Genomic DNA, 27,763 nt, shown 5'->3' with positions numbered 1-27,763 from the left:
AAATAAAGTGGGGAGAAGAAAATGCTCTTCCTTACAGTAAAATTCCAATGAATAGTCAAAAAGACTGATGGAGTTAGAAAATCACTTTTTGGCAGCCACTACAATAATAATTTTTTCAGGCAAAAATCACCAATGATTCCTAAAAGCGGAGGGTGAACGTTGGATGAAAAACAAAATATTGACAGAGTTTCAAAGTATCTCCTCACGATATACTTATTATTTTCAAAGAAAATAATTGTATCTTCACAGTGGAGAAACCTGACAGGAATCATCGTAACCATGTGATCAAAGTTAACCTCATTAGCAATGGGACACATGGACATCTGGCGCCTCGTGAGGACATAAAAACATGTATATGAAATTCCTGACAAAAATGTGTAACCTGAATCTAATCATGAGGGAAATCAGACAAATCCAAATTAAGGAACAGCTACAAAATAACTAGCTTGAACTCTTCAAACTATCAAAGTTATGAAAGACAAAAAAGAATGAACTGTTCTAGATTAAAGAAGACCAAAGAGACATAACAACCAACTGTAACTGGTGATCCTGGATTTACTCCTGGACCATTTAAAGCATATTAGTGGGATAATTGGCAAACTTTGCTCAAGATCTGTTTATAATCAGATAACGATATTGGTATTAGTAATGGTAATGGTATTGCATCAATGTTAATTTCTTGATTTGGGTAATTGCACTAAGATTATGTGTGAGAATGTCCTTATTTTTAGGAAATACAACTGAGGTATTTAAAGGTATAGGGACGAGAGGCTAAATGACTTTCCATGATTTACGAGACCTAATTTTCCTTTCTCTTCTTGTAGCTTAAACTTACATGTCCTAGTTGGGGTGAGAGAATAGTTTGTGTGTTAGCATCCTCCAAAGTGTCCCATGCTTCATACTGTGAAGGTGCTTTGCAGTATGATTACTTATAATAATCCACTATTAAATGCTTAATGGTAGACATCCCTTTTTGGTCATGAAATGACATAGTACACAGCATTTGTGTTGAAAGCAGAAAGGGTCTTATGTTTCCAACAATGATTTAATAATTGGAACTGGTTGCTAGAGGGGAAATATGAAATTTTCTTTTCCAGAAGTTATTTTTGCTTTCTTATCATGTTTTAAATAAATTGTGTTACATTTTCTCTGAAAAAAAAAATAAAAATAAAGGTATAGGGATATCCCATCTAAACCTTACTTTGTAAGTGTTTCAGCAGATAAATTTATATCAATGGATACAAGAAAATGACAAAGCAAATGTGATAAAATGATAGCATTCAAGGAATCTTGGTGTTGTACGTGGGAAGTCTTTGTATTATTTTACAAACTTCCCTCAAAGTCTGAAGTTATTTTAAAATTAAGTTACCCTATAAAGGTCTTAGAGAGGCAGTTTTAAGAGTGTCAGCTCTGAAGCCATACATAATGCAGTTTTATAGGACGTTGAGCTAGAGATTCCAAGGATAAAAGGAGACAAATTTAAGCTTTAAAGACAGGGTTTCCTGCCTCTGGGGAAGATTATATTGCTTTTATAATAAAAAACCAAATGATTAAAAAAATAGGACAAAATGTACTCTTCAAGTTTAAAAACAACGAAAATATCAGGTTTAACGATGTGAATTGTGGATGAAAATGATTTAAAAATGTAAAAACAATTTGAAGTCATATATTTGTTACAAATGAGCTCTAACTAATAATAATGTTCAGAGGCACCCATCACCTTACTGTCATTAGTATGATGCCTGGAGTCTGTCAAGTCAGACAGAGATGAGAAAGATGCAGAATTCAATCAGAGGCTATTTAAATATCTATAAGATTTGTGGTGGGAGCCCACGACAAAATATAAAAGTGTTCAGAATGAAACCAGGCAGTAAATGGATTAGTTAAATCTAATCAAGTGCTGAAACAATCTTGGTGGGGATTTGCAGACTCAAGTCATACTGAAGAAATAGAAAATGTATTACTTGTTCAGGGGGCCATGAAGCTGACCTATTTGGAGGCATTGGCTTGGAATCCCTCTCGACAGAGAGGCTCTATGAAAGGGTTCCCCTTGTTCACCAGTGGCTTGGAAAGTCAGTCCTGGCCAAAGCCTTTGGCCAAAAAGCAACCTCACTACACCAAGACAGTCACTGAAATTCGCTTGAGATGACAAACTCTATTTCTTTAGTGTGTATACAAAATTCATTTCACCCAAGGGAAGCATAGAGTAATCTTAGAGATAATGACTTAATTCAAAATCATAATATTAGTATTTTTTCTGTTAATTAAGCGCTAGAATAGGTGCAAGAAAATTGAATATATTGTAAACACATCAGCCTTGTGATTCTCATTTAAAAAATGTAATTCGGTAGCTAATTTAGACATGATTTTCAAGTTAAATGCATAAAATATTTTACTAAGTTTGTAAATATTACTATTTAAGAGAGCTTAGAATTCACTATATTTTAAATTTCTTATATTGAATTTAGTTGAATTTTTAAGTGCTTGGGAAGGTTTTCCTTATGGTGGCATACAAAAGGTGCTTTTAAAATATGTGGTCATATAAAATATGTAAATGTAGTAAAAAATGTTTAAAAGATCTTACGTTTATAACAGAAACCAAACAAACTGAGCCAATCAAAGATTAATCAACTATTTGATTTGACTCCTTGGGAGTAATTGTTGAAATTATTTTATTTTTTAATTTATTTTTTCTAGTTTTATCGAGATATAATTGACCTATAACATTATATTAGTTTAAGGTCTACTACGTAATGATTTGATACATGTATGTATTGCAAAATAGTCACCACAACCTGTTTAGTTAGCATCCATCAACTCACGTAGCTACATTTTTTTTTCTTGTAATGAGAACGTTTAAGATCTATTTTCTTGGCAACTTTCGAATATACAATATTGTTGGCTATAGTCACTCATGCTGTTCATTACATCCCCAGACTTTATTTATCGTGTAAGTGGGAGTTTATACCTTTTGACCACCTTCCCCCATTTGCCCACCCTTCACCCCTGCCTCTGACAGCTACCAATCAGTTCTCTGTTTCTATGAGTTCAGGTTTTTTAGATTCTACATGTAAATGAGATCATAGCGTATTTGTCTTTCTTTGACTTATTTCCCTGAGCATAATATCCTTAAGATCCATCCATTTATAAATGGAATAAAACTTATAAATTGAAATTAAAAGCTTAAGGAAAACTATGTTTTTGATTTGGCTACTTTAAGAAACTGAATGATAATTAGGAAAAAAAAAACACCCTGAGTTGTTGAAGTAGCAACTCAGAAAACCCACATTGATACCTACAGTAAATCTCATATAGATATATTTGAGGAAATTTATCTCTTAAAGGGAAATTATAAATAAAACATTAACAGTAGTGAACTAAAATGCCCACCAGGATATTTAAAGATGTATAGTGTATACCAGATGTTCAAATGAAATTTGTTATTGTTGAAATAAGCTATACGACACATGGAAAATGTACATAAATACCTCTTTGGTTCTCCAAACCTAGATTTTGTCCCTAAGTAGTCTTGTCATTTAAATTACGGAAGGAATAAATAAGATTAGAAAGCAGACATGATATGCATCATTGTCATTCAGAAATGTGGGATTCTGGCATAGATAAGCTATATGGAAATCAAGAAAATGGATGCCAGGTAAGTCCAAAGTCCTACATCAAATTAATATGGAACATCTGGGGAAAAATTATTTTTTGGCGATAAGGTCACTACTTTTATACAAAGTAACAAAATATAGACTTAAGGTGAAACTTATTTACTAGTGAGCGTGCAGTTCATTTATTCATTTATTTGGCCGTGTGGCTTTCGGGATCTCAGTTTCTCGACCAGGCCACAGCAGCGAAAGCCCGGAAACCTAACCACTAGGCCATCACGGAATTCCTGAGCATACGCTTTAAAAAGGAAAACAAAAAAGGATTAGAATCGAAGGATTTTAACAACTCTTGCATCAGGCTAAATCTAAAATCAGGACAGAAGTAAATTCCTTTAAAAAGAATGCAAAATAGATGAGTGTATTAGTTAGGAGGTGGATTAAGTTTATGTAAAGGAGACCCCAAATTACAGTGGATTAAACCATTTATGTTATTTGTGATTGATATAAGTCCCAAGGGAGGGGGACCAGGGCTGCTACAGTATCTATGCTTTGTTAAGTTCTCCAGAGACCCAGGCTCCTTCTGTCTGTTGCTTCTCTATCTCTGGATATTGCGCTCATCCACACAGTCCAAGTTATCTTGCCACCAAATCTGCATTCTAAGCCACAGGTCAGAGGAGGGCAAAAAAAGAGATTCCTTTAAGGACACAATCTAGAAGCGGTGCGGTGCACCTTACTTACGCTCACATCCCATTGGCCAGAACTCAGTGACGTGGTGCCGCCAAACTGAACGAGAGGCTGGGAAATGTCACCTTTATTCTAGTGGCCACCTGAGCCCAGCTAAAATTCTACTGCAATGGAAGAAGGGAGGAATGGCTATTGAGGAGCAATTAGCCATGACTGTGATAGTGAGCAACCTGAGGTTGAAAGAGGAAGAAAAACCACACCTGAAGAGAAGTCCCTTGTACCTTCCCATCAGCACCAACTGGACTTTGATGTCCATGTTGTCACATTTCCCAGATAGTGCCTCCGATTGGGGGTGGGGATGAAAAGGGGATTTCTGAGGAATTTTTGATCAGGCACAGGCTCTTAAAGACAGATTTGGGGACTTCCCTGGTGGCGCAGTGGTTAAGAATCCACCTGCCAATGCAGGGGACACGGGTTCGAGCCCTGGTCCGGGAAGATTCCACACATCGCAGAGCAACTAAGCCCGTGCGCCACAACTACTGAGCCTGCGCTCTAGAGCCCACAAGTCACAACTACTGAGCCCACGGGCCTAGAGCCTGTGCTCCGCAACAAGAGAAGCCACCGCAGTGAGAACCCCGTGCACCCAAACGAAGAGTTGCGGTAGCCCCCGCTCACCACAAACTAGAGAAAGCCCGTGCACAGCAAAGAAGACCCAACTCAGCCTAAAGTATATAAATTAAAAAAAAAAAAAGACAGATTTGGCTTGTGATTTGACTAACCAGTTACCTATTATGAGGGTTATTTCTAGAAATATAGAACTATTTCTGTCTAGAGGAAGGTCTGACTTCTTAAGGGAAAAAACGCTACAACCACAGCCTGCGTAAGGGACTAAGATAGGGTCTGACATCATGCTGTCAGATATGAGTGTTGTTCCGAGGAGGAGAGGAGAGGAAGAAGTACTGGATGATGATTTATTTGCTTAGAACCTTCTGAAGGAGACTGATAGGGAATAAGAATGTCTCAGCATAAAAGAGCCATTCCTCTGAGATCGAGGGAGGAGGATTGTTTGGAATAGTAAAAACAGCAAACATTTAATGTGTTTTAGGAACCGTTTAGAGGCCTTGCTTGAATTCACTTCATTTTTGCAATGACTATGAATTAGGTACCATTATTATTTGCATTTTGTAGATGGAATAAATGGGGCACCAAGTTATTAATCAATTTACTCAAGGACACGCACATGCTTGAAACTGGAATTTGAACCTAAGCACTTTGCCTCCAGTATCTGTGCATGTAACTGCTTTACTGCACTACTCAGCAAACGTTTTTAAAGAAGGGAAATGACCTCATGTTTATCCCAGACAAGCCCGTGCATAGTTCAATGCTGGGAAATATGGTTGCTGCACTGAAAGCCTAGGCTAGAAGAAAAACTGGATTGTGAGTTAACTGGGAGAGTGCAAGAGTGAAGGAGTTTAGGAAGAAACAATTAAACATTCAAGGTTATAAACTGTCTGCCCTGCAGCAAGGAGCATTGAACCAGAGTTCAGAGACCTGGGCAGCATACCTGGATATTCCAGTCATTTTCTAGTTCATTAATTCCAGCAGCGTACTTAGCCAAGTGTTAGAAAATTTTAGTTTTGCAACTTTTCTGTGCCTCAGTCTTTGCATCCGTAAAATGGAAATACCTCTTCTCCCCACAGGCGTATTGTAATAGAAATAAATGCTGGAAAGTCTTTAGAGATTTTAATCATAGCATTTAAAGCAGTTACTCTAAGTAGTCACATTAGTTTGGTAAAAAAACAATTACCCAAACAAGCACACTCGTGTCTGATAAATTCCAGAGGTCCTGGCAAAAGCATGGGACAATGAAGAGGAGATGGGTGGAGAACTATAGAAAGGTATACTTCTAAACACAGGGCCAGCTAAGTTGTTTAGTGATGGGTGGAGAAGGCTCAGACTGTGAGCGCTGGCTTCAAACTTTCCAAGCATATAATCACGGTGGTTGATAATTTACTGGCCTTCATACGTAAGAGGGCAAACATGAAGACATCACTACTCCTTCCCAGGAGGACTCTGAGCGTGATAGTGCCAAGTTCTCCAGATTTCTTGATTTCTGTTGGCACAGAAACATTTGGAAGGTACTTGGTGTGGGGTTGAGGCAGTCGTCCATGATTTAGAAGAGTTTTCCTCTGTGCATAGGTATTTAACTATGTATGGAAGGTGAGCAGGGATCATTCAGCTTGACCTTGATTTCTAGTCCCTCCCATCAGCCAAGTGACCTTGAATAAATGACTCATCCTCTCTAAGCTTCTGTTTCCCTGACTGTAAAATGAAAATAAGAGACCCTACCTCTTAAGATTGGTGGGAGGGTTACAGGAGCATGTAAGTGCTTAGCACTTCGATGGAGTCATACTAAATGCCAAAATCATGTTAGTTATTATTTTAAATATTATCATTCTTAGGAGACCAAGGGCCAATTCAAGTGGCACTAGATTTTAGCCAACTGTACTATCACTTTGGAATAAGACTAACCTACGTGTGAAGAGTATGGCCCAGGATTTTTGGATGCCTCCCACTCACTCAGCAAGGGGCTACAAGGAGCTTGTGGTAATACCAGCTACCCATGTGTCTTCCATGAGCATTTGCAAAAGTACGATAAATTACCCAAACTCTGGCAAAGTCTCTGTACCTACTGCAAGACCTAGGGATAGGAAGGTGAGTTAGCCAAAGAAATCTATAACAATTTTGACGTTCCTGGCACATGTTGGAGCAATAGAGTATCTTGATCCTTCTGAGAACATTTTGCAAGTGTTCTGCTATAATTATATGTAAATCTGAGACTTGGTACCAGCATATTTCCGTTCAGCAAATGTGTCTAAATAAATCGATCCACCTTGTCTAAGACAGAATGGGTATCTCCAACCATTAGTATTTTCCTGCCACTGGGCTGACTTTTTTCTAGCCTGGTGTAATTCCAGGCAGCAAGCCATTGTCCCAAATGCATTTCTAATTGATTTTCTGCCTAACAACTGACAACTTAACTTTTCGGAAGGAGGTCTGAGCTCAGGCCTCCTTTTTAATGCTGCGGAATGTAAAATGATCCTGACGGATGGTTCTGAAGAACAACTGGCTTTTGTGATGGAAAAGAAAGCGTAGGACTTGGTTCCCAAACACACACCGACTTCTTCCATATGGACTACATTACTGTAAATTAGAGAAGGATGGGGGCGAGGAAGAGGATGGTTGCTTTTATGGGAAAGGTCAGGATTTAATTCTATTATTATCTTCTTCCTTATAATTTAAAGAATTCTGCTCCCACTTGAATTCACTGATTTATGAAAGTGCTCGGTGAGGGTTGTTGCGTAATCTACTCGATTCCTTATGTAACTTTGCAAAAGGCGTTTAAAATCCCGTTTTGAAACCTGATTCTAACCAGGTATCGAGTCACAAATTACTTAGTGGTTAGTTTCGGTGCTTAATGATACAACTTGTATTTTGTTTGAAATAGATTTGAGTCTAGAGATTTCATTCTAATTAAACAGCCTAGTATTGACTCCTGAGGATTTTTCCAAGGAGCAGTTGCATTTGATATTTGCATCTGAGTCATTCCTGAAGGATGGAAACTTCTTGGACAAACCTCCAAGTCAATCAATAGGATTATCAGGGTATTAATCCCAAATAGCAAATCCCCAGCTGTTGGTAGAAATGTATGAGCTGTGCTTCTAAATGATCACCGTTGAGTGACACTTGAGTTTAAAGCTCCTTTTAAGTGGCAGCTGGAATTCCAAGTGGCTTAACTATAAGTTCACAGGAGTCTGGGTTCTGCTTAGGTGGCCAACCTAGGAGAATCTAAATGGCAAACTCATATGAATTGGTACCAATGGATATACATACCAAAATCCAATGTTCCATTTCCATGCCTTTGTTCATGCTGCTTCTCAATCTGGACAGTTTTCCCCCATTCTCTTCCCATATCTAAATCCTTCCAAATGCACTTCATAATCTGCTGTGAAGTCCTGGTTACTTTGACCTCATGACCTTTTCTATTTTTCACCTCCTAACGCATTTCTGGTCTGCACCATCCAACTCAGTTTATAATTATATTATGTTTCATGTGTTTCTCTTATTAATATTTGTACATTGGCTCTTCCTCTCTCAACTACAGTTTCTTGAAGGTAGGGATATTATTTCATACCATCCTTCTCTCCTTGAGTGTCCAGCTCAGTGCCAAACATCCACAAATCAACTAAACATTTATATACAATTTAAAGCATAACTATTGGGACTTCCCTGGCTGTCTAGTGGTTAGGACTCCATGCTTCCACTGCAGAGGGCACAGGTCCCATCCCAGGTCAGGGAACTAAGATCCCGCATACCTTGCAGTGCAGCCAAAAAAACAAACAAAAAACCCCAACAAAACCCCCACCCCCACCACCAAAAAACCCCCACAAAAAACCCCCAAACCCATAACTATTGAAAGCCTTTGAAAAATGTAAAAAACTTGAGAGTTTTACATTTTAAGCCATTATCAATTGATACCTTAATTGGAAATCAACACTTTTGCTGGGAAATTAACACTTCTCCATAGATAGGGCTATGGAGAAGGACAGAATGGATTATTTCACTTAGTTCATATTGTTGCCTCCATTTTCTCAAATCTTTTATAGCAGACATAGTAGATCAATCAGAGAAAGCACCTCAGTAGATATTTCAACAGAGAGAATTTAACGTAAGAAAATGGTTAAATAACTGTTGGAAACTGGAAAAGCAAAAAGGGGACACTAGGGTATCACAGAGATGATAATGGCAGGAAGCACTCCCACCCACAGCCCTGGGTGAAACAAAGGAAGAGATTATGGTGATGAGAACCTAGAAACTGGGAGGAGAGGTCCCACGGAACTGCTGAGGGGGGACAAGGTGAGATGGTTCTGAGGAAGCCAATAAAAGACACTGGACCTCCCTCCCACCCCTGTTCCTCATGCCACCCATCTAGGTCAACACAGAGCACTGAGCTTAGCTCCCTGTGCTATACAGCACGCTCCCACTAGCTAGCTATTGTACACATTGTAGTGTGTCCAAGAGGGAGGGGATATAGGTATCCATATAGTCGACTCACTTCGTTGTACAGCAGAAACTAATACAACATTGTAAAGCAATTATACTCCAAAAAAAAAAAAAAAAAAAAAGATGCTGGAGCCTGGGACCAACTGCCTTGCAGGGGCAAAAGGCCATTGCTAGGGCACTGACCAATAGCAAGCAAACCGGGGAGGAACAAGATTGGCCCCTGTTCCCTAGACTTCCAGCCTCCCTCTAGTGCCCCCTGTTGGTAAGAACCTATAGGAACAGCAAGCAAAGGAAGAAAATTGTTTTCAGAATTCCGGCCACAGTAGTGGAGCAGAGAGCAAAATGAATTTGGAGTTGAGAGTTAATAGCTTTATAACTGGCACAAATAGTAATAATACTTATTCCCTTCCTACCTTATGGGAGGTTGAGGAGGATGATAAAGAGAACAGAAACATGCCGGAAGCACAGGCAGGAGAGAGACAGGCTCTTCAGTGTTTGCCAGGACTGAAAAGTGAGGAGTGAGGGCGGCAGTCACATGGTCCTTCGCTGAGGGCCCAGCCTGGCCACACCAGTCTTCACAGGGAGCCCTGAGCCCCTTTCTTTCTATTAGTCTGATGAAAATGGCCTTCTTTGGCTAATTTTGGGGGCTCTCATTGGCTTTAAAGAGTACATGCTCTGTCATCTCATCAGCCTCCACGTTTGTGGGGCCTCCCCCATCTTCCCTGGAGAGAATGTGGTGGAAATGCAAAGGTGACACTTTTGGCATCTTCTACTAATCTGGAGGAGCTCTGGCTGATTAAATCAAACGTTAGCGTTCCCTGAAATTCAGCTCTTAAAGAGCCCTATTAATAGCCACTCAGGATTGATTCCAACAGGGAAACACACTCAGAGAAGTGTGATTATTCCTTCATTATGATTTGCCTACCTCATATAAAGCTGGCACCTTTATTAGAGGAAGGAGCTCATTTTACGTTAAGTCCACAGTAAAGAAAACATCTATCGTGAATATATAAATAAGATCAAACACGCTACAAGAGTCTCTGGGTGGGAATTCTCCAAATAATGAGGAGTCAGGATCTGCGATACCGTTACCAGGTCTGGCACATAGTGGGCTCTAAAATTAATCCACTTTCATGGATGAATTGCGTCTGTGCTGATTCCACTGCTGCCACTGCGGGCCTTTTCCAGTCAATGAGCTGTAATTTCTGAAGGCATCTTCATGGAAATTCCTTCATAGTGGAAGTGGACTCCTCCATTGTGAAAAACCAATCTGAATTTCTCTGTTTCCTGGGGCTGAAATCTTAGTGTAATGGCCTTACCTTCAAGTGAATGGTTGCTGTGTATAAAGCGCTGTTTTAAATTCCTTCCTGGATTAGGTCACAACCTAATTTAATTTAATTTAATTCTCACAACCTCAAGAGAAAATGTTTTTATTAACCTCCATTCTGCAGCTAAGGAAACTTAAGCAGAGAAAGATTAAGGAACATTTCCAAGGTCAGGCAGCCGGTGGGTGGCAGAGACAGGATTCAAACCCAGTAGGATGGCCTGAGAGCCCACAGTCTTCCACATTGTGCCCCATGCCACACTGCTTCCTGGGGCCATCAAATTCCTGTTGTTGGTAAGGAGGGAGCTATACCAACAGACAGCAGTTAGACAGGCAAAATTTACCCTTTACTCCTGGAGGAATGTCCAATGTGTTCACATTGCAGAACACACTGGTACTCTCCAAGGTTCTTCTCATCTCCAAGGAGGAAGGGGCAGGAGAGGAGAGATGGAACAATCGAGCACCTACTATTGCAAGCAAGTCTGTATTCAGCATTTTCACATATCCTACAGGTCAGCTATTATTAGACCCACCCATTTTTCAGATAATAGACTTGGAGATGCAAAGGCAGTAAGTAACTTGGCCGAATCATTGAACCAGTAAGTGACAGAGCTGTTATTTGAATCCATAGATCTTGAACACTCATGTTCTAGCCGCTCTTAACGCTTTGAGTTTCTTTCAAGAATTATTTAAACCTTCAACAACACCCATACTTCAGGTAATTAAGGTCTTAGAGAATAAGCAAGAGAAAGATGCTTTGCTTCTATTCAGTTTTTAATTTTGCTTTTTATTCATGACATGTGTTATAACTACCACCCATATCAATCTATGGCCTGAGCCCCCATTTCTCCTCCTTGATATGCTTCTTCTAATTGGAATCCACAGAGGTCATTCTTTTGCTGTACCTATTAACTTCTGTTTCATTTACAGCATTGCCCTATTAGACTTGTGGAGATTATTAACTTGGATTTTCAAATCAGATTTCCTGCAACTCTGCTCAAGGCAACCTTATTTTCCCAGTAGAAGAATCATGTATTTTCAGTGAGTGGTCATAAATATTGAAGAGTTAGTTTCTAGCTAATTTAAAAGAATAAAAGATGGAACATCCTTCAAATTTCCTTCTGATCTAATTTTGGTTGAGTAAGCTGTTTGCAAAGGTCACATATGAAAACAATGTCATAAAGAGCTCTAAGGGGTGTATTTACAGGTTTGGCATGTGTGTGTGTGTGTGTGTGTGTGTGTGTGTGTGTGTGTGTGTTTGAATGTGTTCCTACATTTGTAAAAGAAAGGATAAATTACAAAATGAGAGCATTAAAATAACCTGAGAGAATAAAATGCCCAATTCTTTCTTCGTGGTACTATATGGAAATTGTTGATTACCCCACCAATCACCTGCGCCTCTGGAAGCTCCTGAGGGTTTCTGAATTACCAAAGAAGGAATAAAGTTTCTCTCCACTTTTTTTTTTTCCACTTGGTTTTATGGTCAGCTATGTTTTCTTATGTTTACAAGCCCTGCAAGTTAGAGATGATAGAAATTTTATAGATTCAGTAATATTATTCAGAATATTTTAAAACCTAGATGACTTTTTTTTGAATTAAATGGAGTTTGTTTTGAATTAAATGAAGTTTATTAAACCATGATTGAGATAGGGTCATCTATCTTATATTTTAATATTCTAATCTATATGTCTTTACCGTATTGCTATGGAACAGTTGTTATTAATGCCAATTTAAGTGTTTCTCCTAGTTCTCTTTTTCCCGTTCCACTGCTACCTACCTGGTGCAAGCACTTCTCTGTGTGTGTATGTGTGTGTGTGTGTGTTTGTGTTTTAATTGAAAACAAGCTGCTTGCTGGCACATACAGTTTCTTTGCTGGAATTAGAAAAAGGCACCCACTCTGGGTGGACAATTTAGAAACAGTTGCTTTCCTTCACTCCTTCTCTCAACTGGGTCCCTTTCTGTTATACCTGTGCAACTATATACATTTGATTATAAATTGTGACGTATTTATAAGCCTTTAAAATTTAAGCCTGAATTAGTAAATGACCTCATTATTGGTCTCCTTGCCTTCAGCCTTTTGACTTTCCAATTTGTTTCACGTCTGCTTCATTAACCTTCATCTTCAAACAGCTTTTGCCATCGCATCTCCTTATGCAATGCCTTCAGTGTCCCCTTACGCCTCACCCGATGCTCAGAACCCTCCAGAATCTGGCTCTGCGACCTCCTTTTGTAGCCTTAACTCTCACTCCTCCTCAGTGTGGACCCTACCCTCTTGTCAGACTGGTTTAGTTAGCATTTACCAAGCATGTCTTGTCATACCTACCCCTAAGTTGCCATTCCTCTCATCTGGAACCCTCCCCTCCATTTCATATGTCTAGCTAATTTAAAGAATAAATTATGGGGTCATCCTTCAAACTTAAGCAGTACCATGCATTCTGTCACCAAGTTTTTATCAATGTACAAAATTAATTTTCATTACAACTAAGTATACGTGTGATTTCCACAGCATGAAGTATTCTGCTGAAGCACAGTACCTTCCTAAGTCAATATCAAAGAAAGAGGACAGATTTAGCAGAATGTTCAAGAACTTTCCTTCCTGAGAGCACGGTCGAGATAGTAAACAAGTCTTTTGGAGGCATACCAGGCTGAGGGGTGAATGAGGAATAAGGGGATAATTGTAGAAGAACTTTTTAGTTTAGTAAAACTTGCTTTAAATAGAAAATGGTGTTAACATTTTAAGACCTTCAAGGATGTTGGTGAAAAATGCCAGCATTAGAAAGGGAACCATGAAGACAAAAGAGGTTCACTACTTCTAATCTGTCTCAGACATTTGCATCCTTAAAGAACCAGATGAAAGCTTGCCTTGATTTCTTTTGCCCATGACAATGTGTCCCTCTCCTAAGCACCGATATCATGGATCTTCTGCATCGCTCTGGAGTGGATGATGTCCGCGCTCTGCCCACACCCCTTCACCTAGCCCAGAAGTCACCTCTCTTATGCACTGATGGCTTCCTGCATCTCTCTGCCTGATGGTATCCTCTCACCTGGATGTATCTCTGGTCCATGTGCAGCGTAGGTCAGAGTGTTGGGAAATTAACATCCCAGGAGCTACCCTCAAAAAGCGGGGGATAGGAATTGACAAATACTGAATTTGCTCACCCTGCGGTGGGATGCGCTTCAAACGTGTCCCACGTGGTCTCTCAGAAGGGCTCCAGTAGCACTGAACCTGTTACTCACAGTGGTCACGTGCTCAATCGCACACTCTACTGGCTTTCCTTCCTCATCTTGCTGCCCCACTTCCTCCCAGCCCTTCCTGGAACCATCTTCTAAATACTAAGTCGTTTGCACCCAGATTCTTGTTCCCAATACCTTCATTAGTATTATGCCTCATTTCCTTCCTCTTGCCTCCTTACATGTTTTGTGCTCTTGAGGATGAATCCACTCCCAGCCACAACACACACACTTCATATAGCATCGTGGTCACAGTAGCTAATGAGGATGTCTTTGTTGATCAAATCAACCCTGGAATGAAGAAAGCCCTGGTGGATTTTTCTGGGAATTGATTCCAGTGGAATGTTGAATATAAGGGAAAGTTATTTCTAAAGTACAGGATTTCTTCTCATACTGCTTTCTAAGAAAGGTTTTTAGATATCAAATGATTTGATAGATTCCTTTTTTCATACCTGACTGCATCCTCCACAGCTTGTTATCCGTATCAGTCGGATTCAAGTGTTGTTATTAATTGTCTTGCTGTTTATGCATTTCATCCTGCCTCCTGCCTCAGGCAGAAGTTGACAGAATTAGTGGGACCAAAGCATGGCGGGGACTCCAGGTGTCCTCAGCTCTGTGGGCTACCAGCTGGCTGACATCCTGGCAGGCCCTCGGGCAGGGGACCAGCATGCCCCCTCTTCTAGAGCAGCATTATGCACAATACAATTTCCTGGCAGCATCTAGAAAAACTGATTAGAAACCCACCCAAAGCAGGTATTTTTCCACTGCATTTCAAGTCCATCTCTTTTGTCATGGCAGAGATTTGACTAGAAGAGTGGCAGGGAGGACAGTCGCTTAATTGCCATTTTAGAATGCAGATGTGCACAGTGTTGAGGAAAAGAAAAGGCTGTCTTGGGGCTATTTTCAGTTTGTTCTCTTATGACTATTAGATCTTAGGCCAATTTTTAAATTAGCATTTATTTACATTGTGTTCTTGTCACGGGGAACCCTGCTTAAGGTGTGAAATACAGAGGATTCTGTTATTACTCCTTGGTTGAGGCAATGCCTGTAAGTCCTAACCAGTCTCCCTGAGGCAATCCAGTAGTGAATGTTTACTTTCAAACCTTGCATTAGTTTCGTCTTGCGTACATTACAGTGTCGTGTGGCCATCTACCATCTGCAGCGTGCTGACTGATCGGAGTTCTCAAATGTGATGTTGTACAAAGAACAGTGCTCACCTGAATGTGGATTTTCCTTTTCTCTCCCCTCCACTCCCCTCCTTCATCTTGCCTTCCTCTCCCCCTCCTTTTTATTTTTATCTTTATTTTTTAGCTTCTTTAAGCGTCAGCTCATTTTACAGGAGGATGGGCATCTTACACCTAGGAATAAAACTCGAAATGTTTCTCATTATATTTGATTAGATTCTTTCAAATAACCAGCACAATGATACTTGCACATAGTGGGCTCTCAACAAATATCTGTTGAATAAATTAATCACACAAAGAATGGATCTTGGCAACCAAAGGTAAGATAAATACCTGCATGTGCATAACTGTGCCTTCCATGCCTGCATATCTCTTGAAAGCCATCGCTACCATTGCATTTACCAGCAGAAATTGTGAAGGTTACATCTGAATTTAGAAATCTGAGATGTCCCATCTGAGTTTTATGATCAGATATGAAGGAGCTAGAGCAACTGTTTGCTTTCAGAGATGCCCTAAGGAAAAAAGAAACTATGCCTTAAATAGAAGTCAAGAAAGCTGTGTTCTAGTTCTGGTTCTGTCACTAAAAATCTATGATTGCTTTTGCTTCAGGGACCTTATTTGTAAAATGAGGAGATTAGCATCAATTAGCTGTACTGTCTTCCATCAAAGAATCAATGACTTTATGACCTTCTGTAAAGAACAAGAAGAGACAGGCTTTAAAAATTCGTCTTCATTAAAACGTACAGTCTTCTGAAAATGAGAAGGAAGTTATTAACACACAGTAACCAGGATAGTTCTCAGTTGTTCTTCCACTTGACAAATGGGTCTTTCTAGTTACCTTCACTGAAAGAATGTGGTTCCTCCCCTTGCAATGTTTGCTAATTGTATTGAAAAGCTGGAAAGGAGAACAGAACGGAAATTCTGTTTCCTGAAATAGTTCTTAAGGGGAAAGAGGAAATTAACTGGTTCTGACGTTTTGTTGTCAGGAAAACATTTACTTCATCACACAGTCTGATAACTCTATTTTTTTTTCAGCTCCATCGTTCTGCTTCAGATACTCAAATGGAATTTCCAGATGGTTGCCTTCTCTAAGGTATGATGCTTCTTTCCATAAGCAATCTTTACCCTCCTTCCCTCCCACATGCAATATGTTTCCTGCATACTTGGCCCTTAAATTGTTTTCTTTTATGTTTTAAAAATAATAGCTGATGGTTTTGATGTGTTCTTTAACTAATACTTGACACCTGGGAGGGGTGTTTTGTTTCTATATCCCAAGTGATGCCACAGTCTCAGTAGAAATCTGCTTTAGAGGTTGATAGGGGATTCTTCCATCAGTCAATGTCAGGTCAGTGGCAGTGATAAATCCATCATACTTGTCCTTCACTTTGATTTAGTTAAGACTCCACAGCATCATTTGGTCCCTCTTGTATAACCTGGGATGGAGGGAACAGAGACAACTGTGGCTTCAGCTGGAAGCTGGGCACATTTCATTGTGCTGACGGATGCTGCCTACCGCTCCGAAGCCAGCATATACCATCTTTTTTTTTAAAGGTTTAAGGGGGTGGGGTTGATGGCGGACTCTGGGAAGGCTCATGCCAAGGAGTACTTCCCAGAACGTCTGCTGCAAGTGTCCTTGTCCCCGCAGTAAGCCCAAGCCACCACCCCCCCACCGCCTCTGCAGGAGAACCTCCAACACTAGTAGCTCCGATGGGGAGTTTAACAGTGCTATTGATCCACATCAGAGAGAAAAGTTCTTCAAGGTTGTTGGTCCCTGTCTCTCCCATGGGCTGCCCTCACCTCAGCGCTTACCCTTCCAAGTCAAGCTCTTTGTGCCCTAATCTGAGGGAATAGCAGCATCTTGGAAATCTTTCCAACAAGTCCTCTGAGTAAGGCCGTGTGGCTGACAGGGTCTCTGTGCTCCAGCCTGGAGACAGGCCTGTGCCTGTGAGGTGGGAGAGCCGAATTCAGGACATTGGTTCACCAGAGACCTCCCGGCTCCTCATAATATCAAATGGCGAAAAGTCTCCCAGAGATCTCCATCTCAATGCTAAGACCCAGCTCCACTCAACGACCAGCAAGCTACAGTGCTGGACACCCCATGCCAAACAACTAGCAAGACAGGAACACAACCCCACCCATCAACAGAGAGGCTGCCTAAAATCATAATAAGGTCACAGACACCCCAAAACACACCACCAGACGTGGACCTGCCCACCAGAAAGACAAGATCCAGCCTCATCCACCAGAACACAGGAACCAGTCTCCTCCACCAGGAAGCCTACACAACCCACTGAACCAACCTTACCCACTGGGGGCAGACACCAAAACAATGGGAGCTATGAACCTGCAGCCTGCAAAAAGGAGACCCCAAACACAGTAAGTTAAGCAAAATGAGAAGACAGAAAAACACACAGCAGATGAAGGAGCAAGGCAAAAACCCACCAGACCTAACAAGTGAAGAGGAAATAGGCAGTCTACCTGAAAAAGAATTCAGAGTAAGGACAGTAACGATGATCCAAAATGTTGGAAATAGAATGGAGAAAATACAAGAAACGTTTAACAAGACCTAGAAGAACTAAAGAGCAAACAAACAATGATGAACAACACAATAAATGAAATTAAAAATTCCCTAGAAGGAATCAATAGCAGAATAACTGAGGCAGAGGAATGGATAAGTGACCTGGAAGATAAAATAGTGGAAATAACCACTGCAGAGCAGAATAAAGAAAAAAGGATGAAAAGAATTGAAGACTCTCTCAGAGACCTCTGGGACAATATTAAAAACACCAACATTTGCATTATAGGGGTCCCAGAAGAAGAAGAGAAAAAGAAAGGGACTGAGAAAATATTTGAAGAGATTATAGTTGAAAACTTCCCTAAAATGGGAAAGGAAATAGTCAATCAAGCCCAGGAAGTGCAGAGAGTCCCATACAGTATAAAACCAAGGAGAAACATGCCAGGACACATATTAATCAAACTATCAAAAATTAAATACAAAGAAAAAATATTAAAAGCAGCAAGGGAAAAATGACAAATAACATACAAGGGAATCCCCATAAGATTAAAAGCTGATCCTTCAGCAGAAACTCTGCAAGCCAGAAGGGAGTGGCAGGACATATTTAAAGTGATGAAAGAGAAAAACCTACAACCAAGAACTCTACCCACCAAGGATCTCATTCAGATTTGATGGAAAAATTAAAACTTTTAGAGACAAGCAAAAGATAATAGAATTGAGCACCACCAAACCAGCTTTACAACAAATGCTAAAGGAACTTCTCTAGGCAGGAAACACAAGAGAAGGAAAAGACCTACAATAACAAACCCAAAACAATTAAGAAAATGGTAATAGGAACATACATACCGATAATCACCTTAACTGTAAATAGATTAAATGCTCCAACCCAAAGAAATAGACTGGCTGAATGGATACAAAAACAAGACCCATATATATGCTGTCTACAAGAGACCCACTTCAGACCTAGGGACACATACTGACTGAAAGTGAGGGGATGAAAACAGCTATTCCATGCAAATGGAAATCAAAAGAAAGCTGGAGTAGAAATTCTCATATCAGACAAAATAGACTTTAAAATAAAGACTATTACAAGAGACCATAAACAAGATGAAAAGACAATCCTCGGAATGGGAGAAAATATTTGCAAATGAAGCGACTGACAAAGGATTAATCTACAAAATTTACAAGCAGCTCATGCAGCTCAATATCAAAAAAAACCAACCCAATCCAAAAATGGGCAGAAGATCTAAATAGACATTTCTCCAAAGAAGATATACAGACTGCCAACAAACCCATGAAAGAATGCTCAACATCACTAATCATTAGCAAAATGCAAATCAAAACTACAATGAGGTATCACCTCACACCAGTCAGAATGGCCATGATCAAAAAATCTACAAACAATAAATGCTGGAGAGGGTGTGGAGAAAAGGGAACCCTCATGCACTGTTGGTGGGAATGTAAATTGATACAGCCACTATGGAGAACAGTATGGAGGTTCCCTAAAAAACTAAAAATAGAGCTACCATATGACCCAGCAATCCCACTACTGGGCATATACCCTGAGAAAATCATAATTCAAAAAGAGTCATGTACCACAATGTTCATTGCAGCTCTATTTACAAACCAGGACATGGAAGCAACCTAAGTGTCCATCGACAAATGAATGGATAAAGATGTGTCACATATATACAATGGAATATTACTCAGCCATAAAAAGAAACGAAATTGAGTTATTTGTAGTGAAGTGGATGGACCTAGAGACTGTCATACAGAGTAAAGTAAGTCAGAAAGAGGGAAAACAAATATCGTATGCTAATACATATATATGGAATCTAAAATTAAAAAAAAATTGTTCTGAAGAACCGAGGGGCAGGACAGGAATAAAGATGCAGATGTAAATAATGGACTTGAGGACATGGGGAGGGGGAAGGGTAAGCTGGGACGAAGTGAGAGAATGGCATGGACATATATACACTACTACATGTAAAATAGGTAGCTAGTGGGAAGCAGCTGCATAGCACAGGGAGATCAGCTGGGCGCTTTGTGACCACCTAGAGGGATGGGATAGGGAGGGTGGGAGCGAGGGAGACACAAGAGGGAGGAGATATGGGGATCTATGTATATGTATAGCTGATTCACTTTGTTATACAGCAGAAACTAACACACCATTGTAAAGCAATTATACTCCAATAAAGATGTTAAAAAATTTTTAAAATAAATAAAAATAAAAAGTAAAGGTTTAAGGGAAGGGATTTGCTGGGTGATGTTTATCACAGTCTTTCAAAGAGCATCTGTATTTGAAATGAAGGTAGGAAAATGGAGATGAGCATAGCTGGCCTTGCACTATGAGTCAGTTTCCCGGCAAGATTTATGCTGGCAGACTTTGATTGTACAACCTGTTGACTCTTCTGTAGACCCATAGCCCACCACCCTCACAATCACAGCCACCCCTACCAGCTCCAGAACCTCCACCGTTTTCAATCTGACAACCATTATTTTGGCTACAGCATCATCATCATCTGCTCTTCACCCCACAATCCTGATATCACTTTAATTCAATTTTATCAAGAGCCTCATGACCACAATTTTATGATGAAACTCTCTAAAATAATACTAATAATAACGTTGATTGTGTCCATTTTGCTTTATATAATTTAACTCATTTAATCCTCACACCAGGTTTTGAACTGAGTAATATTATTAACTGCATATTGTAGATACAGAAATGGAGGCTCCTGGAGTTAAGTAAGCTACGCAAAGTCATAGAGCTAGTATGTGATGGAACTTGGATTTTTAACCCAGGCCCGGAATCAGAATTTTTAGCCACTAATCTAAACAAAGATTTGTTCACTGAGAACACTTGGATTTGAAGTTTCAATAGCTTTGTCACACACAAACACGCAAAAGCACTACTTTGGACAATAGCTAGTAAACTCATAAAGCGCATTTCCCTTTGAATGTGTCAAGCTAGAGTAAACGATGTATCAGGTACGAATGAACCTTGAACTATCAGTGGCTAAACATTACAAAGGTTTGTTTCTTGCTCCCAGTAAGTCCAATGCCAAGTGCCTGGCACTCCAGGGCACTGCACCGCCCAAGAGCAGCGTGGGAATACCAGCTCTCTGCAGGGTTGCTGGTGCAAGGGGAGAGAGCATGGAAAACCCGCCTACTTTTAAGAACCTCAAATGGAGAGTGATACACTTCCCATCTGTTCACAGGCATTAGCCAGAACCAGGCACATGGTCCCAACCTAACCATGGCGGCTGGGACGTATAGGAAGAGAAAGCACATGGAATGTTCGAGAGCACTACCATGTCATATTGCTGGACAAACATAATCCGTTCAAGTAAATAGTTGAGTCATAATTTATATATCCATAATTGGAATGCCAGGAGACCCGGAACAATTCTGCTTTAGGAATCCAAGTCTCTTACTCATTTGTGACAATCCTTTTTTCATCTGAAAAGTGTATGGACTTGATAAACTCTCGTGGGATGTTATAGTGTCCCAAGCCTTCGGCTGCTGCATGCCTAAGTGATGATTTATATAATTAACCATAAGAGGGAGGAAGGAAGGCATGAAATCTTCAAAATCTTTCTAGCTTGCTCTGTCATGTCACATGCTACTCTTTGATATTTCTAGACGTTGGAGAATAGAGGAAGTCCCACCTCTCAGAGCTCCACATGAGAAAAGAAGACTTATAACTGGATCTCATCATTGTCATTTCTGTTTGGTATAAAAGAGGGAGACATGTCATCTAGCCTACAGGGAAGAAGAAACCAGGTTATGTCCACAGAGCTTGCTGAAGGGAAGACCTCTCTTTGTCTAACATTCCTGACTTGGTGGAGTGGTCTTCACTGTTTAGCCTTTTTTTTTTCCTTTTTGGCGGTACGCGGGCCTCTCATTGTTGTGGCCTCTCCCGTTGCGGAGCACAGGCTCCGGACGCGCAGGCTCAGCGGCCATGGCTCAGCCGCTCCGCGGCATGTGGGATCTTCCCGGACCGGGGCACGAACCCGTATCCCCTGCATCGGCAGGTGGACTCTCAACCACTGCGCCACCAAGGAAGCCCCACTGTTTAGCCTTTGGGAATAAATCAAGGAAAGAAATTTCACCAGCAGAAAGCGAAAAGCTAGAACTGGAGATATTTGATTGTTATTTAATATTATTTTGAGTAGAGAATAAAAAGCACTATGCTATAAATCTCTCTAATAGCCTGTCTTTCATTCACTGCCTTAAACTAGAGAGAAAGGAGTTGACTCTAATCTTTGGGTAAATAAAAGGCCCTGGAAGTTCTCAGGGTGCTTCCCAGTCTTTGTGGACAGTGTCATGGAGGGCAGAGCTGCTGTGCTTACACTCAAGCCGTCTCAAGGTCAGGCTGCATTGGTTTCTGATCTGACCTTCTGAGAAACCACCCATGTTCTTATGTCCCACACCTCAGTCGTGGGTGCTCTGCTGAATGAAGAAGACATGAGCCTCCAAGCTTTGCCCCACAAAGGGCTAGAGCCACATCTCTTGGCTCAAATTTAGCAACTTTAAATACTGGCATCCCTCCAAAAAAAGATAACAGTGTAATCTAGACTAAATGTGCCCTGCTTATCTCTCGAATAGATAGGTGACTGGTTGCACTGCTTGTAGTTTTTCTGCTGTGGCTGCTACCTCTCAAAGTTTCTTTCCTGGAGGTGGAGATTTGGAGAATGCATAGTTCCTCATCATCCCTCTTCCTTGTGATTGTTCCCATTTGGTTGGCTGGCTAGGCCACAGAACTACCTTCTGTGCTGTGAAAACATCTCACGGTACAAACTATTTTCAGGAAGCTAAGTTACCCATGCACGGTCATGTACTTAAACTAGCTCACTGTCTTTATCTTCAGACTCTTCTCTCTAGCCGTCACATATTGCCTTTTCCAGTTACTCTGTAATAGCTTTATTTTCTCTTTCACCATCAACCCCTTCTTCCAGAATTGCACAAAAGAGTCTCCTGTCTTGTCTGCTCCTGGCCCATCAAGTCAGGTTTATTCTCAAGAGAAGTGCTCTGACTGTGGCAATCTCTTCTCTGCGAAGTGCCTTAAACACACTCACATTTGTTTACAATATATAAACATTATATTGTTAAATAATCAACTTATTTCACCTATCTTTGTTGTGAGTCAGTCTTAGGTTATGTCTGTACCTATGCTAGAACTACTTGAACCCTTTAAACACTGTAAATGGAATCAGAGAGAATAGAAATAAACTCTGTACTTGGCAGGGTGGAGGTCCCTGTAAATAGGAAACTGGGTAAATATTATTACGTAGAGATGAACGGCCTAAGCTTGAAAGGAAGGTCCAGGAACTGAAATAGACAGGGGAAACATCCTTCCTTAATGTCCAATGAAGCTGAAAGAGAAAAAATTTCTTTTTCTCCAGCTTCACTGAGGTATAATTCACAAACAAAATCATAAGATGAAGTATACAAGGTGATGATTTGATAATTGAACTCATGGAAACAGAGAGCGTTAAAAGTGGCTGCCAGGGTCTGGGGGGTGGTGGAGATGGGGAGAGCTTAGCAAAAGGGCACAAACTTTCAGTAAATAAATAAATTCATCTTATAAATAAAACTTTTTATTTATAAGATGAATAAAATCTGAGGATCTAGCGTCTAACATTAGACTGCAGTTGATAACACTGTTGTATAATAGAAATAATTTTAATTCGGTTTCAGAATAGGAATGTGGGAAGACTAGTGATGGAAATTGGGGATATGTAAGGAGCTGAGCTAAGAAAAATACAAGTACAATTAAGATTGAGAAATAAAATAATAAACTAGGAAAGCTGATTTAAAAAGTTTCGCTGTGTCCAGCTAGTTTAAGCACCAGACTGGATACTCAATAGTAGTATTTTTGCAAGTAAGTTAAATTTTTTATTCTGTCAGTTTCTATAACTCTGTTTGCCTAATATGAAGCCCCAGGAGCAAATGAAAACAAAGCCCCTCATTATAAACTTTAAAGTGGGCTTAAGAAGAAGTATCAGACTTGTCTCTCACACATGACTATGGCTGACCAAGGGCAGATAAGACCATGGCCATGTGTGCAATCAGCTTGTGAACCAGCCCCTCTACAGCATGACTGAGGCCATGGACATTCCTGGGATTGAGCCAGTAGCAAAGCCAAGTACTTAAACAGTACGGGTCCATTGGTGAGAAAATCCCAGTTGGAGGAATTCTTTAGTGACTACTTTGCCACCATATCATAAGTACTGTGAAATAGTTATTTCATTAAAGTTATTATTGCCCTTACTGTAGGTCTTTTCACTGGATCTGGTTTTGTATTCCTGTTGGTTATGGGGTAGTTCTAAGCTCCAAAAATTACTCTGGAAGAGAAGAATGTTCTCCCTCTCTCCTTGTCATTTCACTTCCCTAAAACCAGGATCTTTTCGTTTACTGACGAGGGATTCTTTTTCTGCAACAGGAAGATTAGTTAACTGACTCAGTCATATTTTCCCATAAATGGCAACATGAGCTGTCCTGAGATTTATTTTTAGATACTGGATTAGTCTTAGAATGTGAGTTCTGCACTGTGGGAAAGAATGACATGACCCTGCTAAGATGTGAACCCTGCTTTCTGTTGCCACGGTTACCATTTGATCATCCTAACTTACATACTCAGAGTCCAGATGAATAAATCTAAATAACAGCCTTTATAGAAGACAGGAGTCAAACTACAAAATACGTCATCCTGTATATGAGCAAATATGAGCCATGCATAGACTGTAGGACAAAAATGCCTGCAGAACAAAAAGGAGCAGGGATACATTTTGCCAGAAAATGCAGAATTTGGATTGGTCTTTACAATTTATTGTTTAGGAAATGTAGGTTTCAGAATTGCATTTTAAGCATCTAGCCCAATATCTTGTTATCTGAATGACTGCACTGGCATCCTGTTTCCTTTGCATTCCTTATTAAAAACATCAAACTGAAAATAGAATAAAAATAGACTTTATTAAAAGCTATAAACATGTTCTTAAAATATGCTAATTCTAAAACATCTGAAGCATGACCACCATTTCATGATCATTCATTCAGTCCTTATCTTTTGTGAACATGACTCTATGACATCAATGGCAAGATTCTTATTCTCTCAAAGCTAGTTTTCATGGAAAAGAATTGAAAAAAAAGGATATAGATATATACATATTTATACATATAACTAAATCACTTTGCTCTACACCTGAACCTAGCACAATATTGTAAATCAACTATACTTCAATTAAAAAAAAAAAAATGAAAGAGAAAGGGCACTGCAAAAAAAGTGCCTAGCAAAGTGTATAGTGTATATTCAATAAATAATGGTTATGAAAAACCCTATTTTTTTTTTTTTTTTTTTGCGGTACGCGGGCCTCTCACTGTTGTGGCCTCTCCCGTTGCGGAGCACAGGCTCTGGACGCGTGGGCTCAGCGGCCATGGCTCACAGGCCTAGCCGCTCCACGGCATGTGGGATCTTCCCGGACCGGGACACGAACCCGTGTCCCCTGCATCGGCAGGCGGACTCTCAACCACTGCGCCACCAGGGAAGCCCAAACCCTACTTTTTTAATGATTATATTTCAGGAAAAGAAAATAATCATGAATACAACTCATCCCCTTCCCCCAATAAATAGCTACTTATAAGGGAGCAGTCAAATTTTTACCCACACAATTTGTAATGTTGAAGAGATCATCACCTAACATTCACCGTGCCCCCTGCAGTGGAAGCGCGGAGTCTTAACAACTGGACCACCAGGGAAATCCCGCTAACATTCTTATTTTACAAAGCAAACCTTACCTCTCAGTGGCAATCATAACAAAGTTTCTTATTTGAATACATTTTACAGTTTAGGTTCTTCTTTGAACCTAGTGCTCACTAGGCAAGAAGATAAGTTGAGAGTACAAATTCTGCTTTTCTGAGATGACAAACTTTCGAATTCCCCTGTTTCAGGGATTATGGAAGTGCTTGTTGGCAAACATTTGAGTAGACTGGCCCCATTCTGCATGACTTGTTTTCTATGACAGTAGCATGAATTCATGCACGTCAGGCTGTGCTCACGATTGAGTTTAGATGAGTAAGGGCCTTGGTTTCTCTTGAAGGGAGGGGTTCAGTCGTAGAACACAGGTTGGAGGCTGATCCACGATTTCCTTTCACTGGGTTTAATGACTTTCATTCAGGAAGCAGTGGTGCTGGACAGTTCCCTTCCAAGCAAGCAATGAGAGGCCAGGATCGGGTCCAGGATTTGGGGTCCTAATAATAAAAAAGGTGGTGTTATTGTGGTCTTGGACAATAACTTTCTCCTTCGACTCATCATCCATTTCAAGTTGAAATGATACTTTTAAATTTTTATCTGACACTGATCTATTTTTGCAGTCCTGTTGAATAATAAAACATTTGAATGTTGGAGCTAGGACTTTTGAAACAGTGCCAGTTGTTTCTGGAGTGGTCAGGAAATGAGATTTCTCAGTTCAAGCTCAGGTTGCTCTAATGTCCAGATCACTCCACCCACATACACCACCGGCCTTCTCCAGGGCAGTGATCCACCATTCCTTTGGGTTTGGCATAGTTGTTCCAGGACCATTCTGTGTGTGTGTGTGTGTGTGTGTGTGTGTGTGTGTGCGCTCGTGTGTGTGTGTGTCTAGAAATCTGAATTTTAACAAGCATATCAGGTGTTTCCAAGGCAGACGGTAACTGAGAAACAGTGACATTTGAGGAACAAGCTTCTAGTTTGCATTTGTCTATTCCGTCAAGGAGATTGTTCCAGTTACTATTGCTGTGCAACACACCACCCCAAAATGTACTGGCATAATACAGCTATTTTATTACAATCCTGGATTCTGGGATTCAGAAATTCAAATGGGCACAACAGAGACAACCTTTCTCTGTTCTGTGATATCTGGGCCTCCACTAGTGAGATTTGAAGGCTGAAGGTGACTCTACTGCTTTGGGCTGGAGTCATTTGAAGTCTTCTTCATTCACATTCCTGGTAGTTGATGAAGGCTGTTGGCTAAGACCTCAACAGGGCTGTTGGCTGAAACACCTTCATATGGCCTCTCCATGTATCTCTTCAGAGGATAGTTTGGGTTTCCTCACAGCATGGCAGGTGAATTCTTAGAGTGAATATCCCAAGAGAGAACAAAGTGGGAGTGTGTGTTATTTTTACAACCTAGCTTGGAAGTCACATAATATCACTTTTATCATACGCCATCAGGTTGAGGGAGTTACAAGATCTGTCCAGGTTCGTGGACTGTCAAGAGGACATTATAAGAAACCATGAGGGATGGGAGTATTGTGGCTATCTTTGGAAGATAAAATCTGCCATTGAGACCAATCATTTAATGGAAAACTATCGAAAAATTAGTAAAGACAAATAGAAGCTCAATATAGTTGAAAACATTATAATAGAACACTTTTCTTGCTGTGAATAAGTTAAAATCTCTTCACCCAGATGAATTACATCCTATGGTACTAAGAAAACTCACAAATCATATTACTGAGACGTATGAAAAATAAGAGACATTGGCAAACTGGGAAGTTGGTACATATCATTCTGTCCACAGGAGGAAAAAGATGGACTCGATAAATGGCAGGACAAATAAGATTCTAGAGTCTAGTAAATTAAGGCCTAGAGTTTCAAAATCCAGGCCAAGGATGACATATAAATCTGCTACAAGTGTGCTACCACTTTCTTACCTTGTATATCCATGGAAGATATTGCAAAATAATCAGATCATGGCATCCCTGACTGCTGTGTTTGGACCAGACCTAGAATCATTGTCAAAATTATGCTCTAGGTAGCCACAGCCAATGAATTGTTATTGATACATGAGTTAAAACCTACTTCTTATTTAGAAGCAAAAAGTGGAGGTTCCTAGATCCCAGTATCATTTCAGTAAAAGTAAATCATGTTGTACCAATTTTATTTATTTTTTCTTTATAAAAATTATCAGACTGCCTAAGTTACTACCATAGGCATGGTGTTCTTTGGCCTGTATGAAGGAATTTGACACATTCTTGCTCATGATAGTCTTGTAGAGAAAATGGGAAACCACTAGTTGAATGTAACAACAATGGAAGAGACCAGTTATTGGTATGACAACCCCTCACAAAATGTGATGACTCCAACTTGGTTGGAACATTCTTGTGT

At 40.1% G+C, this 27,763-nt stretch overlaps 1 long non-coding RNA gene across 1 annotated transcript in view; it reads left to right on the top strand.

Annotated features, from left to right (window-relative positions):
* Positions 1-16,295, top strand: part of LOC307185896 — a 71,234-nt gene extending 54,939 nt beyond the window's left edge. Inside the window, exon 4 of the long non-coding RNA XR_013828201.1 lies at positions 16,134-16,295. This is a non-coding gene — a long non-coding RNA (uncharacterized lncRNA). The remainder of the gene's footprint in view (positions 1-16,133) is intronic.
* Positions 16,296-27,763: the final 11,468 nt, after the last annotated feature.

This window comes from Stenella coeruleoalba, assembly GCF_951394435.1.
Source record: "Stenella coeruleoalba genome assembly, chromosome: 4".
NCBI lineage: Eukaryota > Metazoa > Chordata > Mammalia > Artiodactyla > Delphinidae > Stenella > Stenella coeruleoalba.
Note: the sequence above shows the minus strand (reverse complement) of the source record. Positions and strands in the feature narration are given on the sequence as shown.